At 39.7% G+C, this 21,531-nt stretch overlaps 1 long non-coding RNA gene across 1 annotated transcript; it reads left to right on the top strand.

Annotated features, from left to right (window-relative positions):
- The first annotated feature begins 549 nt into the window (after nucleotides 1-549).
- On the top strand, nucleotides 550-21,031 carry LOC130592850 (uncharacterized). The gene is made up of 3 exons (XR_008970683.1): nucleotides 550-728; nucleotides 3,078-3,312; nucleotides 20,561-21,031. It is a non-coding gene; the product is annotated as an uncharacterized LOC130592850 (long non-coding RNA).
- The last annotated feature ends 500 nt before the right edge of the window (nucleotides 21,032-21,531 follow it).

Raw genomic sequence — 21,531 nt, 5'->3', positions numbered from 1 at the left:
ACACATTTACTGCAGAGCTTTTACTGCTAAAATATATATACTTTACTTTAGGGTGGTTTTCAATCATGATGCTGAACAAAACAGTACCAAAAAACCCCACAGTCTGTTAGCTCAAACAGCAAGCTGATTTTTAATATCTATCTCATTGAAGCTGATGAGACTGTTGCTTCATTAATATCAGCAACACTCAACTGTCACCCCTGTCAGAGTGAACCCATAGCCACTGATACCACAAAAGATCACTGGCCTCCATCCTTCCCACCTGTTCAGATTGCCAGGACAGCTCAGGAACGCAATTTTTCTGTCATATTACTTACAGGTCACAGAATAGCATCTTCATTCACCAGTTTATTGTACTTTTTTGTACTGGGCACAGCTGCCCAGGCCCTGGCAGCAGGAGGCTATATGGCCAGCCCCTGTGAGGAGAGGCCAGGCTGTCCTGTGCTAGTTCCAGCCGGCTCCGGCCGGCTCCAGCGGACCCACGGCAGGGCACAGCGGAGCCCCTCAGACAAGATGGTGGCTTCTGGAACATGTATTCAACAAAAGGGCTAAACACTGCCTAGGAGCAATGAATAAGGGGGAAAAATGTGAGAAACAGCCCTGCACACACCAAAGGAGGAGGAAGAGGAGGTGCGCGTGGCACCCAAGCAGAGACTCCTGCAGCCAGGGAGAGACAGTCAGAGATCACCCCTCCATTTCCTGCGGCCTCCACACAGTTCTTTGAAATGGTTAGTGGATATTTTATACATCACGCCATGCCTGTGTGCATCTAATTGCACAGTTAAAAAACAAGAGCACAGTTTTAGCTGTGGGTGAAAGCTCTGGGGTAGGGAAAGTGACCCCATGGAAGGACACCAGCACCAGAGCACAGCTACATGGCTGCTACTGCAAGCATGCCTGCACAGCCCAGCCATATGCCCTGGGGCCCAAAAGGTTTAAAAGTATAATTCCTTTCATTGTATTTTACCATGGATGTTTTAAACTGCATTAAGAGGCATATACAAATGTTTGGAATCATTACACTATCAGACTTTCGATTTGCTGGGTCACTGAGGGAAACCTGAAAGCATTCAATAATGTCTCGATATTTAAGTGCATAATGGTAACGTAGAAGAAATAAATGTTTGTTTTATCAATACAATATAAAGTATGACCGTGAATCATGCAAATCAAATAACAAATCACAAAGCTCAAGCTAGTCTCATCAGCCCAGCAGCTGAACAAGCTTTCAGCCTAGGAGCATGCATCATTTAAATTTTTATCTAACACTGGGAAAAACAGAAAAAGAGACTGTGTTCAGCTAATATGACACTTTCTGTCAGAGGCAATGACAGAAACATCAAACAAATCTAATAAATCAAATAAATCTAACCAAATAAATGCTTAGTGGGAATGAGACTGACATCCACCAAAGACACACATAGCTCCCATGCAGCAGAAGGGCTACTGACTTACAAACATTTAACAGTGCTAAAAAATCTTCCTCCTACAAACTGCTCTGTTTCCACTAAAATTAAAGAGCACTTTGGTGAGACAGCCTCTCATAGCACTGAAACTGCTCCTAGAATTTAAAGGACAGCTGCTGAAGTGGCTTTGTTTACAAGTGTAGATTGAACGCAGCAACTATTTAACCAAGGAAATCGTGGTGATGAGGTAGTTGCTTCCAAGTAAATGCTTCCAAGATCTTTTTTGAAACCTGTTTTTGAAACTTCTGTATTTACATTGTTCACTCTTGCAACAGGATTCTTTTTAACATACACAGCAAAAGTTTCATGTCAGTTGAAATCTTAAAACTGAAGAAAATATTTTATTGATTTACTTTCCCCAAGAAGATTTGAAATACAGTCTTATTCAAATATTCAAACCAGAAATCATTCACAAAAATTCATTTTACCATTTTACCATTTTACCATTGTAACCGAAAACTCTCTTCTCCACCCCCCTCCCCAAATATGCCCATTACCTATACAGCTGTAGACACAAGGCTTAAGAACTGCAAATTGGGTAATTCATGGGGACTAGAGAGAAGCAAAAATATGTAACCTGCTAGCCATGGCTTAAAAGCATTGTGGCTTCAAGATAACGGTTTTGATACAGCTATATGGGTGATTTGCCTTTGTGGAAGTTTTTGAGAGTATAGAAATACAAATGCTAGGTTGCAGAATATTAAACCTTAGTAGATAATAACAAAAACCTTCAAATATTTATCACATCTATTTGATCTGTGAACCACACGGTTCTGCTATTATTTCCTATTAATTTTATATCCTACTTCCTGAATACTACTTCTTGAACCCTTTACAGAAAAATTAATAGTGCTAGATATTCTTATGTCAGTAGTAGTTCAAGTATCTTGTAAAGGAAACAAATCACAGGATAATCAGCCATGAAAATATACTTTAAATGTTATCTCTCTGTAGTATCCCTTGATGACTCAAAATAATCAAATAATCTCTTCTCTGTTTATTTTAATGGAATTTGGTGTGCCTTCCACAATCAGAAGTGAGCAAACATGTTCCTTCCTGCATTGTTTATTCTGCATTAAATATCTTATTCATGCAGCATATAACATCTGAAAGGGCATCCTGCTCTACAGTATTAGCTTCCTCATTGTAGAAAATCAGCAGTCTCTACAATGAAATGTTATACTGTGTTTTATTGAGCACATACAAAATTTCTTAATTCCCATTTTTATATGTTTTCTGCCTAAAATACGTACAAGTAAAACTGAGGGACTGCTGAGGAAGGAGGTCTTCCCAACTCTAAAATAAGATTTTGCTTACAGCAAATATCTATAATGCAACTATCCACTTCTCTGTGTGTCATTTGATCCAACAGGAAATAATGTGTGAGTATACAAAACAGAACTGTATATCAGCAATACTACATAATTTTTAGATGGCAGTCAAGACTAGAGCCTATATACTCTGCAGGGAGGTAAACAGTCTTTGCTAGAGGAATTATACTCCTTTTACTGTGTTATGAAAAACAGTGTTTTAGTACAGAATCTCTGTACATCTGAAGTATCCATTATTAAGGCTAAAATGTATTCCTGACAGATGTCATTTTTCTCTTAGGAAACAATGGGATAAAGGAGACAACAGTAAACTCTACTGTGTTTCAGAGGGATGGCTCCTTCTTAAAGCAGAAGTGTGAGCAGTGGAATAGAGCTAATACTCTATACCTTTAAAAGCTTGGCTAAGAAACCCAAAAAACTTCACAGATGCCAGATTATGCCTCTGCTAAACCACAAGGACTTCCCAGTAGAAAGTATACGCCTGAGAAAAAAAAACATTTAAAGCTTTATGGAAGGTAAGCTACTGTGAGAGTTTCACAATTCTTTGGGGACTCTGCTTTGAAAATAAAACTCATAATGTCAATACAGAAAAGCCTATTGCTTTTAAAACTTATTTGAAAACACTGTAAGTGAAAGAGCTCTTTGTTTTGCTTTCATATGTAACACAGGGATTTTTCAAGTATCTGTTTATGACTTTTACAGTCAACACTGTCTGAGCATGGCTGAAGAGAAGTAAACACAAAGTAATCAATGCACAATATTCCTTGCTTTATTCCCTACTTTTATTTTTACTTTTATATCTCTTTGGGAAAACTGGTCATATTTCACAGTCTAGATGGATAAGATCTATAGCGATTTGTGCTATATAGAAAGCTAAGCATCCTCTGAGAATACAGTTTCTTGCTGGCTAGTCCAGAAACAGTTTTATGCTTCCATATCATAAAAGAAAACTATTTGAAATTTCTGATTTAGTACCAGAAAAGCACAATCCACTTTAAAATATACAAAGTGAACTGTTACAGCCACATTCTTTTACTATGGCCACATTCTCAGTAGTCACTAGTATTACATAAGAGTTATAATTTCAAATTTACTAGACATAGTTTTTTCTGTCTCAGAGATCCTGTCTACTACGGTCTTCTGGATGTAAAGCTTACCCTTGTTAACAGCATGGTTAACTGAAGTAAAAAAATGAACAGAAGCAAAACAAAACAGAAAAAGAGTTTTTGAACAGCATTTTGCAACTAGATTTTTGATGTTTGTGTGTCAGACTACAGAACTTAAATTTTTAACCTAACCCTGTTTAGTATGAAATGCCATTGGTGTTTTTTCCTACTTAGTTTTTGCAAGCAAAGATCCATATTCTGTCTAGTTGGGCATCACAGATGGAGTATTATCATGTCATCCCATATAGAGATTTTTATTTCAGGCTGCCACTTTTCCACAGTCCTAGTAGTCCCCAAGTACTTTTCTGAACCTGTTAAAACATGGAAGAAGTAGGTACACAACTGCAAGAAGTGTCTGTGTCCTCACTCAAATGAAAAAGTGTGCTATAAGATTTTGATATAGTGTTGATTTATCTTCCATAAGACTTTGTTTCCCTTCAGAAGATGAAGGATAACCTCCTCCTTGCTTGCAGATGCTCATCTTTCATGACATTTATCAGAGCATAGATTTTGCCTTCCCAGCAGCAGGAGAGCCAGTCCTTTTTCTGAAAACCTCTGCCAAAGGCTTAACGTATGTTGAGCACTGCCAGCTTTTGAGATCTCTTCTGGAATGCGATCCAAGTTTGATTAGATCTAGAGACAGCTTTGCAACAGCCTCTTACAAAATCCATCCTCACAACTGCATGCCATGCTCACTCACACCTGAGAGAAAGCAAAAAGCCAAGGCCACCAGAGGAGTCATAACAGCTCCCTCACTTTCACATCTGAGCACCCCATGCTTCTTCAGTAAATGAGGCACAGAAAGACAGGAGCAGTTATGGGCAGATAGCCTCCCTCCTTTGCCTCTCTTTTTCTTTAGGAATTAAATAGGTCTTGAGTTCTTCGTTTAACATTCAGCCTGCCTCCAAAATAGGAGCTTCTGGGCAGGTTTATCCCAGCCTAGAATAAGACACAGGATCCCGAAGGGCCATTTCATTCCTCTAAACCCTTGTAGAGCATATTCCAAAAATACAAGAAATTGGACTGAGGTGTGTCTGAGAGCTCACACAACAGGTCAGGGCTGGCTAACTGGAAGGTTGCCAGGGAAAACGTAAATTTAGGATAATTACACTGACTGGAACAACTAGGAAACAATCCTAAAACAAACATAGGGTACAGTTTACCAGAGACATAAAAAACAGACAATGAGGAGGGGGACACTTGCTTCAAGAATTGTGTCTGTTCTTGACTTTATCAGCCCAGAATATGGTCCCCCCTTGGAGAATTGAGTCCCTTCCAGCAGCCGCTGACATCCTGCAAGATGTCCCAGGCTGAGAGGGGGCACACCTGGAAAACTAAGGCTTTTCATTTTTAGGATGTCTGAAGAAATACAGCAACCCCAGTAGGCAAGAGGGCAACCCTGGCAGTAAAATACAGCTCGGAGCTCAGACACATAACATTTGAGAGACAGAAGTCACTGAAAAGACAATAAAGTATAATCTTTCTTTTAAAAAATTTGGGCCCACATCAGAGCTTCTAGGAACTGATTTACAGTTTTGAGTCTTCAGATTGCTGAAGCATACACTGTTGAGTGATTCATTGTTGCACTATTCAGTGCAAGTAAAGGGAAGCTGTTGCATAAATGCTTGCATAACTTACTCTAGATGACAGCTGAAGTCCCAAAATATCTATTGTGGGAGGCAGATAACACAACCATAAAATATTCCAAAGAAACTATGGAAGAAGTGTAGACCTAGAACTCTGCAAATACATATAGTTCTAAATATACGAAATATTTTCAACTATATAAGTGTTTTACTTTTCCATTTCAGTTTTTCTTTGCTTTAAAAATGTTCTTAGTTCTAGAAACTAAAAATACCCTCATTTTCTTTATAGTAGTATTTAGCTTAATATAAAAATGTGAGACTTAACAAACACAGTGATCAATTTGGAGTCCTATTAGCAAATAGCTGACTTATTTGCAACATAACTTGTTAATACCAAGCGACTAAGTGTGACTTAATAGGTGCTAAAAATAGGTGTGAAAAATAAAATTAAGTTACCAAATAAACATTGAGAGAAACCTTAAACATTAAATACAGGAAATATGGGTTTGTTTCTGCATCTCATTTGGGAGGGAAGGAGTTGGGTTTATTCTGTTCTCAATCTCCGCAGACATTTCTTTTGCTACAGTGTCCTGGTACACACGGTTATATACCCCCATAAAGGTGCTAAATTATCTGTTTGAAATTGCTTTACACTTCACCTTCCCCTTTTCCTGTCACCTTCCTATTGCTTACACAGAATCTTCCTACAGAACCTGCTTATGGTGCTTTCTTGCTTTTGTTTCACACAAAGACAATCTGCAGCTTCTTTTGGGCTGGTGAAGGGAGGTGAAGCTAGCATACATACCGGCGTCAGCCTCAAAACAGTCAAAATGCAGATTTCAAACTGCCATTCTGACAGGAGACAAAACAGCACTTTATGACTTCTCTGGTGGCAAAACGAACTCAAGGTCTATGTAGTTTGCTGTACTTCCAGTTTTGCTGATTCAGCCATCTGCAAAGTAGACTCTAACCATATCAATGAGCCCAGTAAAAAGCAAGACTAGGAAAAGTCTGTTCTGTGTAGTTCAGAGTATGTGAAGCATTCAGAAAAACACTTGGATGCAAAGTGAGGCCTTCAACTGGAAAATCCAGTCCTTAGTGTATTATACATTATATCTCTCTTATTATTATAATATCTCAATTATATCTCTAGTCCTCAGATTCATTGATCAGCCAAGGACAACATGTCAATTGTGTCAGACATGTCATTTCATTAAAGAAATTCAGGCAGACAGCAAAGAAAATAGAAACTTATTAAAGCAACATCCACACAGAATGAAATGGTACAAGATATACAAGGCCACCTGGCATATGAATAAACAAGATAAATTTTGACATTATTTGAGCTATGGTAAGCTATACTGTCAGACACAGAAAAGGTAGCTGTTTAATATTAGTAGAGGAAAATCAATAGAAAAAACAGATCTGCTAGTGAAGATGTAGAAGATGAGTGGAACAGCCTACCCAGGGGCTCTACATCTGATAGCTTTACAATAAATTAAATTAATTTATCTTCATGACACCTTTATAAAGAAACATTCTTATTTCACAGATGAGTGACCAAGTCACAGAGGAAACATGTGGCTGAGTCAACTACCAAAATCATATTTCACAGTCCTTCAAAGCTAAATTTAAAAATACATTTTGAATGTATTTCAAAAAGTAGATAATAAGAAAGGTAGGGTTGGGGGGAGGAGGAAAGAGAAAGAATATAAAGTGTCAGTGACCAGAGACATGACTTTCACTGACCTTCCATCTTATTTCAGACTTAACTCATTGACATTTTTAACAATAGTTATAGTGTCTTTATCTACTCTAAAGAGGAATTCTAGTGCATATCTGTAGCAAGTGTCCAGAAGTAGTCCATTTTATTGAGAAAGCAGTCTATGCAAATTGATACATTTCTGTTAAAATCAGTCCTAACTTCTCTCTGTTCTCTTCAAATTACCGTAAAAGCCAGAAATATACTTGTACAATAGACCAGTTCCATAACAGCTCCTGTAAACTTTTGAGCAGGAGTATGTCTATATAAGTAGTGCAGCGTAACAGAAACAGATCTGTAATGTGAGATAGCTGGTGCTGAGTACTCAACACTACTCTATATATATTTCAGGGATTTTACATCAGATAAAACAACTAAGCAATTATTAATAGCTGGAACATGTTACATTCATTTCTGAAACATACCTTCTAGTTTAGCTGCATTCAAAAGCAATCCAGCTGGTTGATTTCAGATCACTCCACAGTGTAACCCATAACATAGTAAAGGGCCAGTCTTCTTGTTTGCCTGAAAAGTACATTTATGCTACAAAAGCCCTAATGTAGACCTCCTTTCTGTCTCACAAATTCATCACTGTGTCGTACACAAAACCATGAGTTCCAGATCTCCTTGTACAATTTGATGACTGGCTGAACAACACAAGCACACGGCTGAGAGCTGGGAACTTGGGAGTTCCGATCTCTGAGGTGTCATTGATTTTCGCTGCCCATGATTCAGATCAGGAGGACATGTTCAACTACAGCATACATGATTATGCAGATTGGCTTGAATACACCATCAGACTTGGTCTTTGCTTGGTGTGCAAATTATGCCTTAGGGAAGAGACTTGCCTTTAAAAAAAGAACAAAACAAAATAAAACAAGACAAAAAACGGCAAACAAAACACCCAAATAACAAAACTTGCCTGGAATGAGGATGCTGCAGGAACAAAAATCACAGTCTCATGACAGACACCTCTGTGGCCTTCCTCAGCTATGAAACATATTCACTGTATTCCAGCCACAGCTACAAATCATTAATTATCTGGGTGAAGGGCTCCTGCAGAGACTGGTTTGGTCCAGTTTGAAGGTAAAGTCAGCTAAGTATTCATTAAAGCTTCCAGGAATGCACTGAGTATCCTTAGCAATTTCCTTCTCATTGTGATGCAGACAATCTCCCATGCAATGCCTCTAAGGAGAAATCACAGTCATCGTTTCAAAGTTAACATCTTGGACTATTAAATATCTAATTTGGTTTATTATTTTAAAGACTTACCTTCTAGTCATTTACACAGGCCTTGCAGAGCACTGGGAGGCATTCCAAATTAGAAATGAAATTAGAATCTAAGCCTGTAAGAGAAATCTCAGTGCATTTCCCGATCAGCAGACATACCCTGTTCCAGTTCTGCTCCCATAGTCGAAAAGATCCAGGAAGGGAAAGGATCTGAGTATACTCTCTGATACTTTCTGTATCTCTGTATTCCAAAACAGCTGACTTCCAATAAGTTGTAGATTCAACAATAAATGGTCTTGACCAAAAATAGTTTGGTGTTCAATTACAAAGAGGTTTTTCCTATATTTAGGGTTCAGTTTTGCTGAATGCCTTGAACAAGATGAATAGGAAAGTGACACAGTTTCCCAGTGATTGATACAAACTTACTCAGGATAGTCAAAAACTGACTGTGATGGACTGCAGAAGCTCTCATTGTACTGAGAGGCTAGAGATAAAAAGGAAGGTGGAATTCAGTGTTGATAATTGCAAAGTATTGCACATGAGAAAAAGTATTTCTAAATAGATAAAGATGAAAGGTTCTAAATTATTACTATGACTCAGGAATAGAAATTTAGGAGTAAACTGAAAACCGCATCACCCTGCTCAGCACTGCTCAAGATCATTTAAGAGACTATTAGAAACGGAAACAGAAAACCTCCTTATGCCACTGAGAAAACAAGTGTATCCACTTCTTGAACACGAGTCACAATTGCTCTAAGGAAGCACATAATGTAAGTAAAATGTAAGTAAAAATAGAGAGAAAGCTTGGTGAATAGGATGTGAATGTGAATAGGAGAATTTTCATACAAAATGATATGAGGGCTCTTCAGCTTTGAAAAAAAAAGATTACTAAGGATTACAGGAAATAGCTCCTTAAAATTTCTACTGTCCCAGAAAATGTTTCTACCCCTGATAGGTGGACAATGATGAATCCTTAACATTCTTCAAAGCTCATTAAGCATGACTGGATAGTATGATTATGAGGCACTAATATTATAGGAAAGACATTTCACTAAACTGAGATCAAGGGATGCTCCAACATAACATGAGCTGAGATAAAATGTGACAAGGCCAACAGACTTGTGTCAGGATCTGATTGGAGAAAAACCCCATTGCTGGACCCTGTTTCAATTTGTGATCCCAAGAGTGAAATTAAAACACAAACGAAGTCAAGTACTGTAACCGGACAGTTTGTTTATTACAAATTGCAAAAAAGACAGTTAGTTATTATAAAAAAGGAAAATTGTTGTAATAAAGGGGATAGCGATATGACAGATTGGAGAAAAGGTAGAAAATGAAGCAAGAATTCAGGGCGCAGAGAGGGAGATAGTCACCACTGTGGATCCAGTGGTGTCCCAGGGATCGTTGTAGTCGTCGGTGGTGGTGGGAGTCCTTCAGGGTTCATAGACTCGTGGTATCAGAGCAGAGTGTCCTCCAGGAGTCCATCGGCGGTGGGTGTCCTCGTGAAAGTGTCCTTCTGGAGTCCCCTTGAAGGTACCCATTTTGGTGATGTTTTACTTCCCCTTTTATCATGAGTTGGGGATAGTACCTATGTTCTTCCTGGAGTACCAGTTTTTCTGGTCTTGTGGCCAGGTGCACATCTGCACACACACAGGTGTCTGCAGCAATTCTTGGGATAATGGACAGCAATTCCTCACACCGGTCCTCCAGGTAATGGATGGAAGACTCTTATCAGCTCTTTCTCATTCATCCCTCAGGCAATGGATGGTGGAGTCCCAATTCAGCTCCTCACTCCTTTCTTCTAAGCAATGGATGGAAGAGTCTTACCTCAACTCCTCCCACCCATCTCTGAGATAATGGGCAGTGGAGTCCTATCTCAACTTCTTGTACCAATCATTGAGACAATGGACAGTGGAGTCTGATTTCAGATCAGTCTCTCACAACTTGCAAGTCCTTCTCACCAGCACATATTTACACAAGCTTATAAAATGTCTTTGTCAGATAAAGAGGTCATTCCAAACTCTGTTTCCCATAACAGAATTGTCTTGTTTGGTGTGTTCTGTTATACCATCAGCTTCAAGGGGAGCAGATTTTTTCCTTCTAACACCCACCATTATCCTGATCGTTGCCAAGTTCTTGAAATTCTGCCTGTTCAGGTTCTGTACTTTAGCAAAGTAACGAGCACATTCACAGAGGTTAGTTTGGATTCAAATGTTAAATCATGGACAGTTCTAAAGGATGCAAAAAAAGTTCTTTCAACAGACAAATGAACATTAAATTTGCTAAAAATAAGAGGACTGAAATCCTAATGTTAAAATAAAAGTAACAAATGTTTTGTATGAAGTCAGGAGATGTTTTCATTATTGGTGTATATTTTATAGATGCAGACATTCGCCATAATTATCTTCACATATTACTTACACTATTTTGACTATCGTTACCTTTATTTCTTCCTAACAAAGAGTCTTTATAAGTTTTCAGAATATAGGAACAGGCCTTTGTACAGGCCAGGTACAGAGTCACAGGCATAAGAGGAAACTGGACGTTACTGAATGTTATCAGAGTAACACCCCTTGTTTCTGGGGCTTTATATGAGTAGAAAAAATCCATTTCAGGCAAGCTGCTGAAAGGACTGGGGCAACATCTTAAGCAATTCAGCTTTTCCCACAGACCATAGTCATTTCAGAGGCAGACCTCATAAAGAATATGTTAATAAAATACTACTTTTTATTTTGTGTTAAATTGAGGAACATTAAATTTGAAGACCAAAAGTATAAGCTTCAGAGTTTATGGTGGAACATGAACTAGTTGGAATAGTCTTTGGCCAAACACTAACTGACCATTCCTAGATATAACACAGAAGGCAGCAAGGTAATTCATTGTCTGGTAATCTTCAGATGTAAATAGAAAAGGAAATCTCACTGAAGAATTTCAAAAACATAAGGTTTGCTTCAGGACAGGATTGATAATTGGACATGGAAAGTGTGCAAAGAGAAAGCACTACAGTGAAAGTTTGGTTCTGGCCAGTTGCATCAGGGAGCATTAGATACATCAGTCCAGGTGAGCCATGACAGCTCCTGTGGGAGGAGGAGTGATCTGTTTCTCACAGAGGACAAGGTTCTGTTAGTCAGCAAGTAGCTTTCTATCCAAAATGACACTGTCAATTGGAAAATTTGAATTTGAAGATCAAAACCAAATTCACTTCTGGTTTTGAGGTTGCAACTGTCTTACTGTTACATACTGCATCAAGGGTAAATAAAGAACTTGGACATGCTGGGCACTCTGCTGGCATGCTGAATTATGTTTGTACTTTGCAAATATGAAATAGTATTTATGTTCCCAGAATACCTCAAACATTGGACAACAAACGATACTTTATGTTTATTAATATCACATTTGTTTTACCTTCCACACAAAGTCCATTTATCCAGTTCCATACCCAAGTAATTCTTTTCATGGATTATGTGCTTAATGCCAGAAACAAGGCTGTTTGTTACACAGTATCTGAAAAACTCCTGTTAGATAATCTACAAAAAACTTGTGACTAGAACTGAGTTAAAGTATAAGTACTCTGATGACAGGCATGGCACAGAATGCAGGTTAATGTGCTTTCCAGAATTGGGACTCAGTGGCAAAATGCAAATTAAATAAGGGGTTTGTTTGATTTTCTGATTTTAAAATATAGCAAAAGTGTTAAAGCTCACCATGGTTGAGTCAAAATGGGGTAGTGAAAATGTTATTAGAAAACTTATTTCTAGTATTCACGGAACATAGTAATTTAAACATAAAAAACTTCAGTGGTTGTGTGGTTTTTTCTGAAAAGCCAGATTATTACATATGGAACATGCAGGCACCATGAAATATTTCTGCTTCTTTATAACATATATACTGTTTGATAGCTTTTTCTGTAAAAGAAGTTCACTTTTTTAATGGCTCTCTTAAAAATATTTTTGTTTAAACAGTGGTATAATGAGTATTGCCTCATTTTTGCTATAGAACAGAAGTCCCAGGTTCAGGGGTCCAAAAATGACAGAACTATGATTCAGTGTGATGTTAAAGTCATAAAGAAATCCAACCTAATGCTGAGAATTTGACCATAAAATATTAACAAATTCAGGGTTAAATTTACCATGACAGGTCCAGTAACTCCACATTAAAAAAAAAAAAAAAAAAAAGGATTTAATTGGCTTTAGTTCGAAGCTGATCCACAACAGAGTCTTAAAAGGTTGCATATGATCTTATAATAACTTATTTAACTTTCCTTTCCCTGGGTTTTTTTGAGATAGGCTTTTTGGACAGCTAATTGTCTTCAGCAATTTGGCAAGCTGAATCATATACTGAATAATTCTGAATAATATACATAAAGCAAGTACAGAGCTGGACATAGCCTATATCTTGAAATATCGCAGAATCACAGAATCCCAAGGGTGGAAGGGACCTCAAAAGATCATCTAGTCCAACCCTCCTGCAAGAGCAGGGTAACCTAGAGTACATCACACAGGAACTTGTCCAGGCGGGCCTTGAGTATCTCCAACGTAGGAGACTCCACAACCCCCCTGTCCCAGTGCTCTGTCACTCTCACAGTAAAGAAATTTTTCCTGATGTTCACATGGAACCTCCTATGCTCCAGTTTACACCCATTGCCCCTTGTCCTACCACTGGACATCACTGAAAAAAACCTAGCTCCATCATCCTGACACTCACCCTTTACATATTTGTAAACATTGATGAGGTCACCCCTCAGTCTCCTCTTCTCCAAGCTAAAGAGTCCCAGCTCCCTCAGCCTCTCCTCATAAGGGAGATGTTCCATTCCCTTAATCATCTCTGTGGCTCTCCGCTGGACTCTTTCAAGCAATTCCCTGTCCTTCCTGAACTATGGGGCCCAGAACTGGACACAATATTCCAGATGCGGCCTCACCAAGGCAGAGCAGAGGGGGAGGAGAACCTCTCTTGACCTACTAACCACACCCTTTCTAATGCACCCTAGGATGCCATTGGCCTTCTTGGCCACAAGGGCACATTGCTGGCTCATGGCCATCCTCCTATCCACCAGGACCCCCAGGTCCCTTTCCCCTTCACTACTGTCCAGCAGGTCAGCCCCCAACCTGTACTGGTACATGGGGTTGTTCTTCCCCAGATGCAAGACTCTACACTTGCCCTTGTTGAATTTCATTGAGTTTCTCCCCTCCCAACTCTCCAGCCTGTCCAGGTCTCTCTGAATGGCAACACAGCCCTCTGGCGTGTCAGCCACTCCTCTCAGTTTAGTATCATCAGCAAACTTGCTGAGGGTACACTCAGTTCCCTCATCCAGGTCATTGATTAAACAGCACTGGTCCCAGCACCGACCCCTGAGGGACTCCACTAGTCACAGATCTCCAGCTAGATTCTGCCCCATTGACCACAACTCTCTGCCTTCTTCCTTCCAACCAGTTCTTGATCCACCTCACTACCTGATCATCAAGCCCACACTTCCTTAGCTTATCTATGAGGATGCTGTGGAAGACAGTATCAAATGCCTTACTGAAACCACATCTACCGCTCTACCATCATCCATCCACCTAGCTACTTGCTCATAGAAGGCTATAACGTTGGTCAAACATGACTTTGCCTTGCTAAAGTCATGTTGGCTGCTCTTAATGACCCCCTCATCCTTGATATGTCTAGAGATGGTGTCAAGAATAAGTCGTTCCATCACCTTTCCAGGGATGGAGGTAAGGCTGACTGGTCTATAATTACCCGGGTCCTCCTTCTTGCCCTTCTGACATTGTACATATGACAAAACAAAGCACCATGATGCACCCACTTCTCGGCTATGGGAAAGTAAGAACACTAAAAACGTGTGACAGGCATGTTGTAATCCACCCTGGGAATCTGAGTTGATATTCCAGTTACAAAGATGGCTCCAGGGCCAGTGTAAATGGAATATGTCATGCATACAGTTAGACAAGCTGAAATTCACAAGTGAGAGCTAGCAAGGCAGTAGGGAAACTGCCTAATAAAACTCATTTCTGAAAGGAACACATACAGCCTATCCATACCTGAAAGGTTTTATTCAGTTCAGTAACTGACAGTTACCGACATACAATGCTCCTGACAAATTTCATCTTCTGCACAAAGACAAAAGTGTTGTCTCCTGGAAGGCTCCTTTTTCACATTCAGGACATTTAAGATCATAGAGGGAGTACAGCTGCTTTTAATAATACTTCAGACACCCAGCAGGTCAGGGGAGAGAACAGCAACACCAAAAGCAATGAAAACTTATGGGGCAAGATAAGGACAGTTTAATAAGAAAAAGAAAGAGACAGGGAGAGAAATATTAGGCAAAGACAATCAATCACTCAAGACCTCCCACAACTAGACCAGTGCTCAGCCAGTCTCAAAACAATGGCTACCTCCCATAAAGCCTCCTCCTCTAAGATTTTATTGTTGAGCATTATGTTATATGGCATAGAACAGCGCTTTAGTCAGTTGGGGTCAGCTGTCCCAGGTATGTCCCCTCTCAACTACTTTCCCATCCCCAGCCTATTCCCTAGAGGAGCAAAGTGGGAAAAAGAAAAAGCCTTGATGCTGCATAATGCTCAGCAATAGTCAGAGCACTGGTGTGTTACCGCAGGTCCAAAACACACCACCATATGTGCTGCTATGAAGAAAATTAACTCCATCTCTCTCAGACCCAGACCAAGCATCTTCCTTTCATCCACTCCAAGAAACCCACTCTCTTCTACCTGAGGAAGTTAACTGTTACTTTTATAGATCAATGACCTGGTCTTACATTTCCTGCCATGAGCACTGGGATATATCACAAATGTGATACTTCAGATTTTAAACTGATGAGAGCACTTGCTCTCCACATTTTTTCTGGCAAGTTTAAAGTAGAAATGTTTTCATTTTTATTATAAGAAAAGGATGCAAGTGTATAAGTGCTTTGCTTCAAAGCATGCTTACAGGTATACTAGAAAATCACCAATATGTCATTTTTCACTTGTCCTGACCCTTTCCCTCAGTAGGCATAACAGTTTTTAAAAATGAAGATGTAATATACTGTACATACCATTACAAGATCAGGATATATTAATGCTGTGCCAGCAACATTCTATGGGAAGGTACTATTGCTCCCTCACAGAAGTAACAAGCCAGCATTTCTTGGAAAAGTTCTCTGTGAATACCACTGAAATGCTTTTTGGAAAGCTCTTCATTTGTTTCTGTTTTCTTAATTTGCATTGACTGTCTCCCTTTTGGGTTCATATACAACTTGCATAATAGCGTATCTATACAGTGTGAGAACAATTGCATCACAGCTCAGCCGTTCCAATAATGTTATCATACCTTTTCGCAACATGAATAGTGTAATATTTCATAGGGCTCATTTAAAAAGGGTATTGCTCAGGAATACCTATTACTTTTGAAGTTTACAGTCTCTCTCCAGTTTACCTTGCAATGGTAAGATGAGCCCTTGGTTCTGATGCAGGAAGGTGTATACACAATAATAATACTGCTATCTTCCTACAGACGATTTTAAGCAGAATGTAGTTTGGTAGTCACTTACAGGTAAACTGTCAGTGTTGAAGTCTTAAGGAGCATTCTGACTGTAAATGTCATAATCAATACAGTTTCCCTTTACTAAATCCCCAGAAGGTGGATGAGTCTATTTTACAGGTAAAGTCACTGCTCCAGTCAGTTTCTTCCTTACTCTCAAAGAAGCAAAGACAATTTAATTTCAGTCCACTAAGCCACCCTACAAAATCCAGGCTAAGAGATCATAATGGTGAAGGAGAAGATGGGTTTCCTCTGCAATCAATTGCATAGTCTCACAACATGTCTCTTTTTTTTATGCCTGGCTTTTCCTCACTTTTGTCTCTATCTTTTCTTCTGTTCTCTATATGATTATGTATATCTCTTATCAGCATGCCTGACATTCAACTCTAATTGTAGAACATGTATCTCATCTTCAAAGAAATGAGAGAGAGCACTAAGCAGGGTAGACAACATGTGACAATGATAACAATATGGAGATAATGCTGTCATATAAGGATTGAATTCAGAATTGCACTATCAATACTGTTAAAGTTAATCCTTCTACATAATGATTTATGCTTGGTTATATAAGCCTGATCCAAATAATTTCAAAACGAATAACTTTTTTACAATGAAACAATGAACAAGATTATTTAGCAAACCTGAATAACAACCCATCCATCCCTGCATAAAGTAGAGTTGATCTTTCTGGCTCTCAATAACACAACATTTTAGATGCATATGAAATGTCAATAGAATGTAACTTCAGAAACATCAAGATTTGAATAAAACAAACCTTTCCATTTCTCTAAACGCCAGGTGACACTTGTCTTAGTCTAAGCTCATAAATGTTTCAGGCCAGGCTTCTGGTTTTATTCTATATCACACAGTACATATCAAAGAACAGCTTCCTACCCTATTTGTGGCCTGGCCTCCTGGGTTCAGTGATGGTGTGAATATGCCAAAGCTTGCTCTGTATATTCTGCAGCTACAGCAAACTTTGTTGATTTCCTTGTGTAACAAGAGGAGAAGGTACATGGGGGATTTGAGTGACAGGTGAAACAGCATCAAAAGGAAGAAGGTTGGAAAGGGGTCTGACAGAACTGCATGGACTAATGTTTGTTCTTGAAGAAATGAACACCAAGAGAGAAACCGAGACGATATTCATGACTGGATGCAGGAGATACTTGATACTCCTAGATTGCTCCCAGAAAATGCCAAAAACAAGAGGTGAGAAACAAGTTCCTAGGAAGCAAAAACAGATCCAAAGGGTGATATGCACTGGCAGAATATGAGCACTAAAAATTTTAACGTGCAAAGTGCTTGGTGCTTTAAAAAATGTCCAGCAGTGTTTGCATCATTCAGAAATTAAGACCATGGTCTGCCTGAGAAAAAACTGGTTATTACCAGAGAAGAAACTGAGTCTAAGTATCTGTAGCGCAATAGCTGATAACCCAATATATCTGCAGTCACAGGCCTGTGAGCCTCATGCTCCATATGGTTGAACAGCTTATACTTCAATAAAGTGCCTGATGCTCTGACCACACCACCCAAGTCTTGGAAGGCAGACACAGGAACTGTGAGAAAGAAGACCTTGTGCCCACTGTAGGAGAGGATCTGGTTCGAGACCATCTTAAGAACCTGAACGTGCACAAGTCCATGGGACCTGATGAAATCCATCCTCAGGTCCTGAAGGAGCTGGCAAATGAAGTTGCTAAGCCACTGTCCATCATACTTGAAAAATCATGGCAGTCAGGTGAAGTTCCTGAAGACTGGAAAAAGGGAAATATAACCCCCATTTTCAAGAAGGGGAAAATGGATGACCCAGGGAATTACAGACCAGTCAGTCTCACCTCTGTGCCTGGCAAAATCTTGTAGTAGATTCTCCTGGAAGGCACGCTAAGGCACATGAAAATGAACAAGATGCCTGGTGACAGCCAGCATGGCTTCACTAAGGGGAAATCCTGCCTGACCAATCTGGTGGCCTTCTACGATGGGGCTACGGAACTGATGGACAGGGGTAGAGCAGTTGATGTCATCTACCTGGACTTTGCAAAGCGTTCGACACTGTCCCACATGACATCCTTGTCTCTAAATTGGAGAGACATCAATTTGATGGATGGACCACTTGGTGGATAAAGAACTGACTGGATGGCTGCACGCAAAGAGTTGTGGTCAATGGCTCAATGTCCAGCTGGAGACCAGTAATGAGTGGTGTCCCTCAGGGATCAGTGTTGGGACCGGTCTTGTTCAACATCTTTGTCACTGACATGGACAGTGGAATTGAGTGTGCCCTCAGCAAGTTTGCCGATGACACCAAGCTGTGCGGTTTGGCTGATACACTGGAGGGAAGGAATGCCATCCAGAGGGACTTTGACACACTTGTGAGGTGGGCTGATGCCAACCTTATGAAGTTTAACCATGAGAAGTGCAAGGTCCTACACCTGGGTCAGAGCAATCCCAGGAACAGCTACAGGTTGGGCAGAGAAGAGATTCAGAGCAGCCCTGCAGAGAAGGACCTGGGGATGTTGGTTGATGAGAAATTTAACATGAGCCAGCTTCAGTGTGCGCTAGCAGCCCAGAAAGCCAACCGTATCCTGGGCTTCATCAAAAAGAGAATGACCAGCAGGTCAAAGGAGGTGATCCTGCCCCTCTGCTCGGCTCTTGTGAGACCTCCCCTGGAGTATTGTGTGCAGTTCTGGTGTCCTCAATGTAAAAAGGACATGGAACTGTTGGAACAAGTCCAGAGGAGGGCCACAAGGATGATCAGGGGACTGGAGCACCTCCTGTATGAAGACAGGCTGAGAAAGTTGGGGCTGTTCAGCCTGGAGAAGAGAAGGCTGCGTGGAGACCTCATAGCAACCTTCCAGTATCTGAAGGGGGGCTATAGGGATGCTGGGGAGGGACTCTTCATTAGGGACTGTAGTGACAGGAGAAGGGGTAATGGGTTAAAACTTAAACAGGGGAAGTTTAGATTGGATATAAGGAAGAAATTTTTTACTGTAAGGGTGGTGAGGCACTGGAATGGGTTGCCCAGGGAGGTTGTGAGTGCTCCATCCGTGGTGGTGTTCAAGGCCAGTTTGGAGAGAGCCTTGGGTGACATGGTTTAGTGTGAGGTGTCCGGGCCCATGGCAGGGGTGTGGGAACTAAATGATCTTAAGGTTCTTTCCAACCCTAACTATTCTATGAGTCTATGATTCTGTTTGTCCTAGCTTGAGGAAACTACGGATTTCACTTGCTTTGGAATTGTGCTGAGCTATTATTCACCTTCATGGGATGATTACACCAACTAACTAGATGTACTGCCTGCAACTGTCTTATCACCAACGCCCTACTAACCTTCAGCCAACTCAGCACAGAACCTTCTTCTGTGTTAACTTTGGAGTGTAAAGAAACTCTTAGGAAATTAATCACATACCTAGTGCTTCTCTGTCCTTGAAAGTTATTGACATTTAAAAAAAGGCTTTAGAGTACTTGTATTCCAGTCAATGTTGTCAAGCTCTAAAACGCTACAGGCTCAAAAATGTAGTCCATAGCATACAGAATAGGAGGAACAGAAAATAAGAAAAACACCTAAGCTGGCCTTGCCTATACCTCTCTCAGCTTTTTTGCATATGCAAACATAAACATCACTGTTCAAGTCACAGCATTTAAACAAGGTACAAGATACATATCCAATGGACAGCAAAACCACCTACAATGTTTTCCACTTGAGAAGAAACAAATGATGCTAAGGTATTTTTTTATTTTTCCTGGGTTACTGCTTATAAGAGAGAAAAATGTCCTTTCTAAGTTCAAGAAAACTGCTTGAGTAAGGGCTATTCCTTTTGTAACATGAATCACATGTAGGATAATCAGCCACTCATATAGTGCCTATGACAGAAACCACTTTCTGGAGGAAAGTGTGCCCTTTTGAAGTTTACTGGCATTAGAAGGTTTGCTCTGTGTGTTGTGTTGTTTTTTTCTCTTGTTTTTTTTTTTTAATTTCTGGTAATTGCTTTAAAAGAACAAAGCTCTTTGTTTAAGGGTAGCTCAGGGAGATCATAATTGCTATAAGGTACAAGGCCATTTCCAAGTATTTCTGAATTGCTTCTCTTCTGCATTAAATATTTAATGTCTAATGTTTGGCCAAACTGTAGAAATTCCCTCTGGAACATGGGTGATGACTTCAGGAACAGAATGAAGACCTGTCAATTCAATTTTCAGTATGATTTTCTTTAGAAAACCACAGCTATTAAAGAGTGGGGTTTTTTTAAGAAAAGTCATAAAAATAATTCCAGGAGTGCATGAATGTGTACTCAGTGAAAAATATCAAGCAATTCATTACATGGCTTTGAATATTACAGATTGAGAGAAAGTGATAATCACGCCTCCCTCCTTTATGAAGCTTTTGGTTTTAAAGAACTGTTGTTAAAGTCACCTAGTTGGTCATATGTTCCCCTCCCCTTCATGCACCGAGTTCCTCCTGGATTTTATCAAACAGATTTCTTTCTGTTATCTCCAGTTACAGCCAAGAGTGATGTTATCTGGTGGTATCCAGCAGCAAGGCTGTAACCCAGCAGCCCAGGAGGAAAGTGTGTCAAGGTTTCTATTGACTAGTAAAATCCTGCTGCATCAGCCAAATAGCACCTGCCCCTTGCTCAGATATTCTCCCTCCAGATGTCCTGTTATCACCTAAGAGATCAGTGTGTTCCGGGACAGCTGACTAATACTTTTTCATTGTATTAAAACCTGACAGCACGTCAGGAACAAACCATTTCAAAGCCTAATGAAAACAAGCATGTGCTTCCTCCTACCCAACGATACACTCTGATGTGGATACAGCCGATCACAGAACATGTGCTAACATTACAAAAGCATTGTACAAATTTTACAATGTACATTGTACAAAATACAAAAAAACATGACATTGTTTTGAAACTCTGAAAATGGCTACTATTTGTTGGGCTATTTTGGCTTCAGCCGTGATGTATGGACACCATTGTGCTACTCACCCATGAACTCTAACTTATCTTCACTAGACAGCTAAATATACTAGGGACTGACTACAGTATTCGAAGAGCTGTAACACCACCTTATTGCAGATGCTCAAGAAAGCTTCAGACAGAGCATATAACCTGGTGTATACATACAGGTTATATATACAGTCAGTCATATAGCTGACTTCTTAAGGGCTACGAGAAAAAGAGATTAAAAGGAAAGAAGAAGAATATCTTATGCCAGTTAACACTACATTAAAATTTCAATATTTATAATAGTAATATTGGTCCAGATATGTTGCATGTTACCTGCCTTTAAAGTTAAATATAACATCATGCATATTACTGTCTATAGCATCATAAGTATATATGAAGAAATAGGCAGGAGGTTTAGTACTGCTATTTAGTGTTACTCAGAAACATTTAACTATTAAATATCTTGCTTTTCTGTGGTCATTGTCATGTTTCCTCTAATAGCTCATTAACATAGCCTTTG

Source organism: Pezoporus wallicus, unplaced genomic scaffold (assembly GCF_028554395.1).
Source record: "Pezoporus wallicus isolate ANWC-B61680 ecotype Strahan unplaced genomic scaffold, APGP_CSIRO_Pwel_v1 contig_227, whole genome shotgun sequence".
NCBI classification, from domain to species: Eukaryota; Metazoa; Chordata; class Aves; order Psittaciformes; family Psittacidae; genus Pezoporus; species Pezoporus wallicus.
This window is presented reverse-complemented; position numbering and strand designations above follow the sequence as displayed.